This window comes from Cervus elaphus, chromosome 9 (assembly GCF_910594005.1).
Source record: "Cervus elaphus chromosome 9, mCerEla1.1, whole genome shotgun sequence".
Taxonomy (NCBI): Eukaryota; Metazoa; Chordata; class Mammalia; order Artiodactyla; family Cervidae; genus Cervus; species Cervus elaphus.
The window spans coordinates 99,215,047-99,224,611 of NC_057823.1; positions in this window are offsets into that span (position 1 = coordinate 99,215,047).

Sequence of the window (9,565 nt, forward strand, 5' to 3'; positions counted from 1 at the left end):
CCTTGACCAAGGATCAAACCCCTGGCCCCTGCACTGAGAAAGTGGAGTTAGAGCCACTGGACCACTGGGGAAGTCTCAAAAGAGACTGTTTAAAGATGCTGGAGGAATTACACTATAAGGAAATGAGTGCCAATATAAAGGATTATTTCATCTTTACCTGGACCCCAGTGAAACTGAGAAATGCTACTCAGCCTTCTCTGACACTGGTTTTAGCAACTGTTTCACTTAGTTCAGTTCAGTTCAGTCCCTCAGTCATGTCTGACTCTTTGTGACCCCATGGACTGAAGTACTCGAGGCCTCCCTGTCCATCACCAACCCCCAGAGTTTACTCAACCTCATGTCCATTGAGTCGGTGATGCCATCCAACCATCGCATCCTCTGTCGTCCCCTTCTACTCCTGCCTTCAATCGTTCCCAGCATCAGGGTCTTTTCAAATGAGTCCGCTCTTTGCATCAGGTGGGCAAAGTGTTGGAGTTTCAGCTTTGACATCAGTCCTTGAAATTAACACCCAGGACTGATCTCCTTTAGGGTGGACTGGTTGGATCTCCTTGCAGTCCAAGGGACTTTCAAGAGTCTTCTCCAACACCACAGTTCAAAAGCATCAATTCTTCTGTGCTCAGCTTTCTTCGCAGTCCAAATCTCAGATCCATACATGACTACTGAAAAAAACCATAGCCTTGACTAGACGGACCTTTGTTGACTAGACAGAACTTTGTTGGCAATAAATAAACAAATAAATAAAGTCAGACAATGTTTCCACTGCTTCCCCATCTATTTGCCATGAAGTGATGGGACCAGATGCCGTGACCTTAGTTTTCTGAACATTGAGTTTTAAGCCAACTTTTTCACTCTCCTCTTTCATTTTCATCAAGAGGCTCTTTAGTTCCTCTTCATTTTCTGTCTTAAGGGTGGTGTCATCTGCATATCTGAGGTTATTGATATTTCTCCCGGCAATCTTGATTCCAGCTTGTGCTTCTTCCAGCCCAGCGTTTCTCATGATGTACTCTGCATATAAGTTAAATAAGCAGGGTGACAATATACTCCTTTTCCTATTTGGAACCAGTTGTTATTCCCTGTCCAGTTCTAACTGTTGCTTCCTGACCTGCATACAGGTTTCTCAAGAAGCAGGTCAGGTGGTCTGGTACACCCATCTCTTTCAGAATTTTCCACAGTTTACTGCGATCCACATAGTCAAAGGCTTTGGCATAGTCAATAAAGCAGAAACAGATGTTTGTTCTGGAACTCTCTTGCATTTTTGATGATCCAGCAGATGTCGGTAATTTGATCTCTGGTTCCTCTGCCTTTTCCAAAACCAGTTTGAACATTTGGAAGTTCAGGGTTCACATATTGCTGAAGCCTGGCTTGGAGAATTTTGAGCATTACTTTCCTAGTGTGTGAGATGTGTGCAATTGAGCAGTAGTTTGAGCATTCTTTGGCATTGCCTTTCTTTGGGATTGGAATGAAAACTGATATTTTCCAGTCCCATGGCCACAGCTGAATTTTCCAAATTTGCTGGCATATTGAGTGCAGCACTTTGACAGCATCATCTTTTAGGATTTGAAGCTCAATTGGAATTCCACCACCTCCACTAGCTTTGTTTGTAGTGATGATTCCCCCACTTGACTTCACATTCCAGGATGTCTGGCTCTAGGTGAGTGATAATACCATCATGATCATCTGGGTCATGATCTTTTTTGTACAGTTCTTCTGTGTATTCTTGCCACCTCTTCTTAATATCTTCTGCTTTTGTTAGATTCCTACCATTTCTGTCCTTTATTGAACCCATCTTTGCATGAAATGTTCCCTTGGTATCTCTAATTTTCTTGAAGGGACCTCTATTCTTTCCCATTCTATTACTTTCCTCTATTTCTTTGCACTGATCGCTGAGGAAAGCTTTCTTATCTCTCCTTGCTATTCTTTGGAACTCTGCATTCCTATGAGTATATCTTTCTATTTCCCCTTTGCTTTTTGCTTCTCTTCTTTTCACAGCTATTTGTAAGGCCTCCCCAGACAGCCATTTTGCTTTTTTGCATTTCTTTTTCTTGGGGATGGTCTTGCTCCCTGTCTCCTGTACAATGTCATGAACCTCTGTCCATAGTTCATCAGGCACTCTGTCTATCAGATTTAGTCCCTTAAATCTATTTCCCACTTCCACTGTATAATCATAATGGATTTGATTTAGTTCATACATGAATGGTCTAGTGGTTTTCCCCACTATCTTCAATTTAAGTCTGAATTTGGCAATAAGGAGTTCATGATCTGAGCCACAGTAAGCTCCAGGTCTTGTTTTTGCTGACTGTATAGAGCTTCTCCATCTTTGGCTGCAAAGAATAGCATCAATCTGATTTCGTTGTTGGACATCTGGTGATGACCATGTGTAAAGTCTTCTCTTGTGTTGTTGGAAGAGGTGTTTTCTATGACCAGTGCATTCTCTTGGCAAAACTCTATTAGGCTTTGCCCTGCTTCATTCTGTTCTGCAAGGCCAAATTTTCCTGTTACTTCAGGTGTTTCTTTTTTTTTTTTCCCCCATTTATTTTTATTCATTGGAGGCTAATTACTTTATAATACTGTAGTGGTTCTTGCCATACATTGACATGAATCAGCCATGGATTTACATGTGTTCCCCACCCCGATCCCCTCTCCCACCTCCCTCTCCATCCCATCCCTCTGGGTCTTCCCAGTGCACCAGCCCTGAGCACCCGTCTCATGCATCCAACCTGGGCTGGTGGTCTGTTTCACCCTTGATAGTATACTTGTTTCAATACTGTTCTCTCTGAACATCCCACCCTCACCTTCTCCCACAGAGTCTAAAAGTCTGTTCTGTACATCCGTATCTCTTTTTCTGTTTTGCATATAGGGTTATCATTACCATCTTTTTAAATTCCATATATATGCATTAGTATACTGTATTGGTCTTTATCTTTCTGGCTTACTTCACTCTGTATAATGGGCTCCAGTTTCATCCATCTCATTAGAACTGATTCAAATGAATCCTTTTTAATGGCTGAGTAATATTCCATAGTGTATATGTACCACAGCTTCCTTATCCATTCGTCTGTTGATGGGCATCTAGGTTGCTTCTATGTCCTGGCTATTATAAACAGTGCTGCGATGAACATTGGGGTTCACGTGTCTCTTTCCGATCTGGTTTCCTCGGTGTGTATGCCCAGGAGTGGGATTGCTGGGTCACATGGCAGTTCTATTTCCAGTTTTTTAAGGTATCACCACACTGTTTTCCATAGCGGCTGTACTAGTTTGCATTCCCACCAACAGTGTAAGAGGGTTCCCTTTTCTCCACACCCTCTCCAGCATTTATTGCTTGTAGACTTTTGGATAGCAGCCATTCTGACTGGCCTGTAATGGTACCTCATTGAGGTTTTGATTTGCATTTCTCTGATAATGAGTGATGTTGAGCATCTTTTCATGTGTTTGTTAGCCCTCTGTATGTCTTCTTTGGAGAAATGTCTGTTTAGATCTTTGGCCCATTTTTTGATCGGGCCATTTATTTTTCTGGAATTGAGCTGCAGGAGTTGCTTGTATATTTTTGAGATTAATCCTTTGTTTCTTCATTTGCTATTATTTTGTCCCATTCTGAAGGCTGTCTTTTCACCTTGTTTATAGTTTCCTTTGTTGTGCAAAAGCTTTTAAGTTTCATTAGGTCCCATTTGTTTATTTTTGCTTTTATTTCCAATATTCTGGGAGGGGGTTCATAGAGGACCCTGCTGTGATTTATGTCAGAGAGTGTTTTGCCTATGTTCTCCTCTAGGAGTTTTATAGTTTCTGGTCTTACATTTAGATCTTTAATCCATTTTGAGTTTATTTTTGTGTATGGTGTTAGAAAGTGTTCTAGTTTCATTCTTTTACAAGTGGTTGACCAGTTTTCCCAGCACCACTTGTTAAAGAGGTGGTCTTTTTTCCATTGTATATTCTTGCCTCCTTTGTTGAAGATAAGGTGTCCATAGGTACGTGGATTTATCTCTGGGCTTTCTATTTTGTTCCATTGATCTATATTTCTGTCTTTGTGCCAGTACGATACTGTCTTGATGACTGTGGCTTTGTAGTAGAGCCTGAAGTCAGGCAGGTTGATTCCTCCAGTTCCATTCTTCTTTCTCAAGATTGCTTTGGCTATTCAAGGTTTTTTTGTATTTCCATACAAATTGTGAAATTATTTGTTTTAGTTCTGTGAAGAATACCGTTGGTAGCTTGATAGGGATTGCATTGAATCTATAGATTGCTTTGGGTAGAATAGCCATTTTGACAATATTGATTCTTCCAATCCATGAGCATGGTATGTTTCTCCATCTGTTTGTGTCCTCTTTGATTTCTTTCATCAGTGTTTTATAGTTTTCTATGTATAGGTCTTTTGTTTCTTTAGGTAGATGTACTCCTAAGTATTTTATTCTTTTTGTTGCAATGGTGAATGGTATTGTTTCCTTAATTTCTCTTTCTGTTTTCTGATTGTTAGTGTATAGGAATGCAAAAGATTTCTGTGTGTTAATTTTATATCCTGCAACTTTACTATATTCATTGATTAGCTCTAGCACACAAATGGAGACCAAAAGAAAGCAGGAGTCACAATATTCATATCAGATAAAATAGACTTTCAAATAAAGGCTGTGAAAAGAGACAAAGAAGGACACTACATAATGATCAAAGGATCAATCCAAGAAGAAGATATAACAATTATAAATATATATGCACCCAACATAGGAGCACCACAATATGTAAGGCAAATGCTAATGAGTATGAAAGGGGAAATTAACAATAACACAATAATAGTGGGAGACTTTAATACCCCACTCACAACTATGGATAGATCAACTAAACAGAAAATTTTGACCATGATGGCTACTCCATTTCTTCTAAGGGATTCCTGCCCACAGTAGTAGATATAATGGTCATCTGAGTTAAACTCACCAGTCCATTTTAGTTCGCTGATTTCTAGAATGTCGACTTTCACTCTTGCCATCTCCTGTTTGACCACATCCAATTTGCCTTGATTCATGGACCTAACATTCCAGGTTCTTACGCAATATTGCTTTTTATAGCATTGGACCTTGCTTCTGTCACCAGCCACATCCACTACTGGGTGTTGTTTTTGCTTTGGCTCTGTCCCTTCATTCTTTCTAGAGTTAGTTCTCCACTGATTTCAGTAGCATATTGGGCACCTGCCGACCTGGGGAGTTCATCTTTCAGTGTCCTATCTTTTTGCCTTTTCATACTGTTCATGGGGTTCTCAAGGAAAGAATGGTAAAGTGGTTTGCCATTCCCTTCTCCAGTGGACCACGTTCTGTCAGACCTCTCCACCATGACCCGTCTGTCTCGGGTGGCCCCAAAGGGCATGGCTTAGTTTCATTGAGTTAGACAAGGCTGTGGTCCATGTGATCAGATTGGTTAATTTTCTGTGAATGTGGTTTCAACCTTTCTGCCCTCTGATGCCCTCTCTCAGTGCCTAGTGTCTTATTGGCATTTCTCTTACCTTGGACGTGGGTTATCTCTTCACCACTGCCCCAGCAAAGCGTAGCCGCTGCTCCTTACCATGGGCATGGGGTATCTCCTCTCGGCCACCGCCCCTGACCTTGGATGTGGGGTAGCTCCAGCGCCCATGCCGCTGCTCGCTGCTCATGGCTCCAGTACCTGTGCTGTTTCACAACTCTTCTCCTTTTCATAAAATACAATTCTACTATATCTGAGCTCGATGTTATCTCCACTTTTTGATTCATATATATTTGAGGGCTAGTGTTTGTGAGTTTATATACATGTTGCATATGTTTGTGTACATCTGTGTGGGTTTCCATGTGCTTAGTTCAGTTTGTACGTTTCTGAGTTTATTTCTGTGTGTGTTGCTATGATATTATCTTAAACTTTTGAGAGAAACAGTAGCTATCAATGTATCACCATCAAGTTATAATCCTAGCATATCATACTTTTTTTTTTTTTTTTTACATCTTGTCACACTAGGAGGGTTCATCCTACTCTAAGATGAATCCCTCCACTTGAGCACAGAATCTCATTACTTTCTTTCCTCTCAGGAACTCTATCTTACCACAAAGCTCTTAAGGAATTCTGTTTCTTTAGATAATTAACAGGTACTGCGTAAGAAAAAAAAAAAAGCTCTTTGATCAAATTCGTGTGGGGAAATTCTGGGATACATATAATCCAACAGGTTTACCACAAAATTCATAATGGCTTTATTAAAATACCATTACATACAATGAATGTTTCAAAGGGGAGCAGATTATGCAGCATTATCCAGACTTAGAATGTGAATCCAGGAACATTATCACAATACTATTACCACCCCACCTCTCCTCTTGAGTGTCTCATTTCTACTGACACGGGGACATGCCCTAGTCTTTTTAATCCAAAATTACACATGACGTGTTGACATTTCCTCTCGGCAACCTTCTCTTTTTCCACTTACAAATTTCACAAAGGGGCCAGGACTCTATTACATGAACCTTCCTCAGTCTGCCTTTATCTCCACTGTTCAGGTCCCCGTGGACACTGAAATTCCATGCTTACTGTCTTCTTGTTGATGAATATAAGGCACATTTTCAAAGCCATATTTACTTGACCTCCCAATAGCTTATGATGTTGTTGAACATGCCCAGTTTTTTGTTTTTTGTTTTTTTAAATTCCTTTCTCTTGAATTTCTTTAGTACTCCACTCCAAAATAGTCTAAAGCAATTCTTCTTTCTGTTTTTATACTTGTGTGGGGTGTTCTTTGGGGTTATGCTGCAGGTAAGCTCTCATCCAGTTAGATGTTTTCTATTCAGATCATTTAGTATTTCCCAAGGTTTCACATAATGTCATATTTATTTCCCAACTTGTATATTTATCACAGCTGAGTTCTAGAGTCATTTATTAGTTATTTACTAATTACTCTCATTTGAATGACTCTAAGACAACTAATGTTCGGCAACTTCAAAATTTAAATCATTGTTTCTTGCTTCAAATCAGTTTTCTCTTGGTTTTCCTCAAGTCAGCCACATGGGTATTCTTGATTTCTCTCTTTCCTGCCTCCCTTTATCCTGCTCAATCAATTTCAAATTCCTATTGAATCTACCTCATATCCATTATGCTTCTCGACTTTTTACTACCAATCTCCTAATCCAAACTTTTGTTCTTATCAGCTGGATTTCTGCACTCTAAACTTGGCTCATCCTTCCTTTATTTGGCAATGTCTGATTTAGTCTTAACCTTATTATCCTGATTAGACTTCCCTGGTGGCTCAAACGGTGAAGCGTCTGCCTGCAATGCGGGAGACCCTGGTTCGATCCCTGCATCAGGAAGATACCCTGGAGAAGGGAATGGCAAGCCACTCCAGTATTCTTGCCTGGAGAACCCCATGGACAGAGGGGCCTGGTAGGCTACAGTCCATGGGGTCTCAAAGGGTTGGACACGACTGGACGCCTTCACTTTCACTTCACTTATTATCCTGATTAAAACCCTTAATGACCTCCCATTGTTAGTACAAAATAGTGGCCATAGGATTCTGGAAATCAATCATCTATCCTCATTATTAAAACATATACTGTCTATTGGATACCCAAAATTGCCTGAATAGAGAAAATTTCAGAGAGACTAGTTATTTTCATCACAAAGAACAACAACAACAACAACAAAATTCTAATACATGCTTTCATTATTTTAAGTGTTTTAAAATTAAATAGGCATTGTTTAGCCAAGATGCAGTACTAAGGCAAAGATGGGGCCATAGTAATACACTTCTCTCATGGGAGTGGGAAGAATTTGAGTCCTGATTGTCATGCAGAATCATCTTACAGAGTAGAAGGCTGTTCTCCTCTTTCCCTTGCACAATAAATAGAATTCATGGATATTACTATTTTATCCTAGGGATTCACAGTAGATTAATGGGAAAAAAAATAGAACCTATGAACTGTCTGGCCACCTAGTTGCTTGCAGCGGCAGTCATGGCCACAGTCTGGACCAAATAGGAAAATAAATTGAACTTAATTGGTTGAAAGCATGAAGTGAAGTGAAGTCGCTCAGTCATGTCCGACTCTCTGTGACCCCATGGACTGTAGCCTACTATGCTCCTCTGTCCATGGGATTTTCCAGGCAAGATACTGGAGTGGGTTGCCATCTCCTTCTCCAGGGGATCTTTCCAACCCTGGTATCGATTCCAGGTCTCCCGCATTGCAGGCAGAAGCTTTACTGTCTAAGCCACCAGGGAAGCCCAACAGTGCCTTTAGGACATACCAAACAGTAGCCTCTCCAGAGTCCCTCAATTGCACCCACTGCTGCCCGCCGTTCACAGGGGGTTCAGGGAAACAAGAAACGAGAGATTGTAAAGGAATTAAAATTTCATTAGGCATGTCCCTCCAGCCATAGGAGCGAGGACCTCCTACCTTAACCAGAGGTCTTCTGGAATCTGAGGCTGAGCCGCATGAGCTTTCTGCTTGAATCTCCTGCGCTGGGTTTTCTTTGCGGTCTGCTTCTACCGCAGGAGATTCGCTGAGTTGGGCTCCTGCTGCGCTTGGCCTCTTCTGTGTGGAGGTTGTTTCAGCTAGGTTAAACCTGAGTCATGGCATCATAGATGTCAGGCGAGTGTATGCTCCTCTTGTCACAACAAATATTTGCAGTGACAGACATTAAAGCCATTGAAAACATAGCCAGCTATTTATTGGGCAGATGGCAACTTGAACCCTTGTTCATTCAGTTCAGTTCAGTGGCTCAGTCATGTCTGACTCTTTGCGATCCCATGGACTGCAGCACACCAGGCCTCCCTGTTCATCACCAACTCCCAGAGCTTGCTGAAACTCGTGACCATGGAGTCGGTGATGCCATCCAACCATCTCATCCTCGGTCATCCCCTTCTCCTCCCACCTCCAATCTTTCCCAGCATCAGGGTCTTCTCAGTTCTTCCCATCAGGTGGCCAGAGTATTGGAATTTCAGCTTCAGCATCAGTCCTTCCAATGAATATTCAGGGCTGATTTCCTTTAGGATAGACTGGTTGGATCTCCTTGCAGTCCAAGGGACTCTCAAGAGTCTTTTCCAGCACCATAGTTCAAATGCATCAATTCTTCAGTGCTCAACTTTCTTTATAGTCCATCTCTCACATCCATATATGGCTACTGGAAAAACCACAGCTTTGACTACAGGGACCTATGTCAGCAAAGTAATGCCTCTGTTTTTTAATATGCTATCTAGCTTGCTCAATATATATTAGCAATAACTTTATTGACTAAGATACTAAGTTTCAGCTGAGAAACTTTTAAAACTGTGAATGGTTAAATGGTGGTCATATAGAAATCTACTCTATGTTATGATATTGATCAGAATTACAATTGTTTCTCTGTGAATGGGCTCATTAATTTTAAGTGAAGGTTTTAAATACCTGGATCAACTCTCAGTGAAGATGGGAAAGATTCATTTTCAACATCAGTGGTCTCCTTCACAGTAACTTGAAAATTATCCTTTTTTCTTTTTAATTCTCTCAGAAAGAGTTTCAGAAGTAGAAGAAGAAACTACATGTTAAGCTCCAGCTTAGCCTTGCCTACTGTTATATTTCTCTGATAACTCTCCCAAAACAGGCAT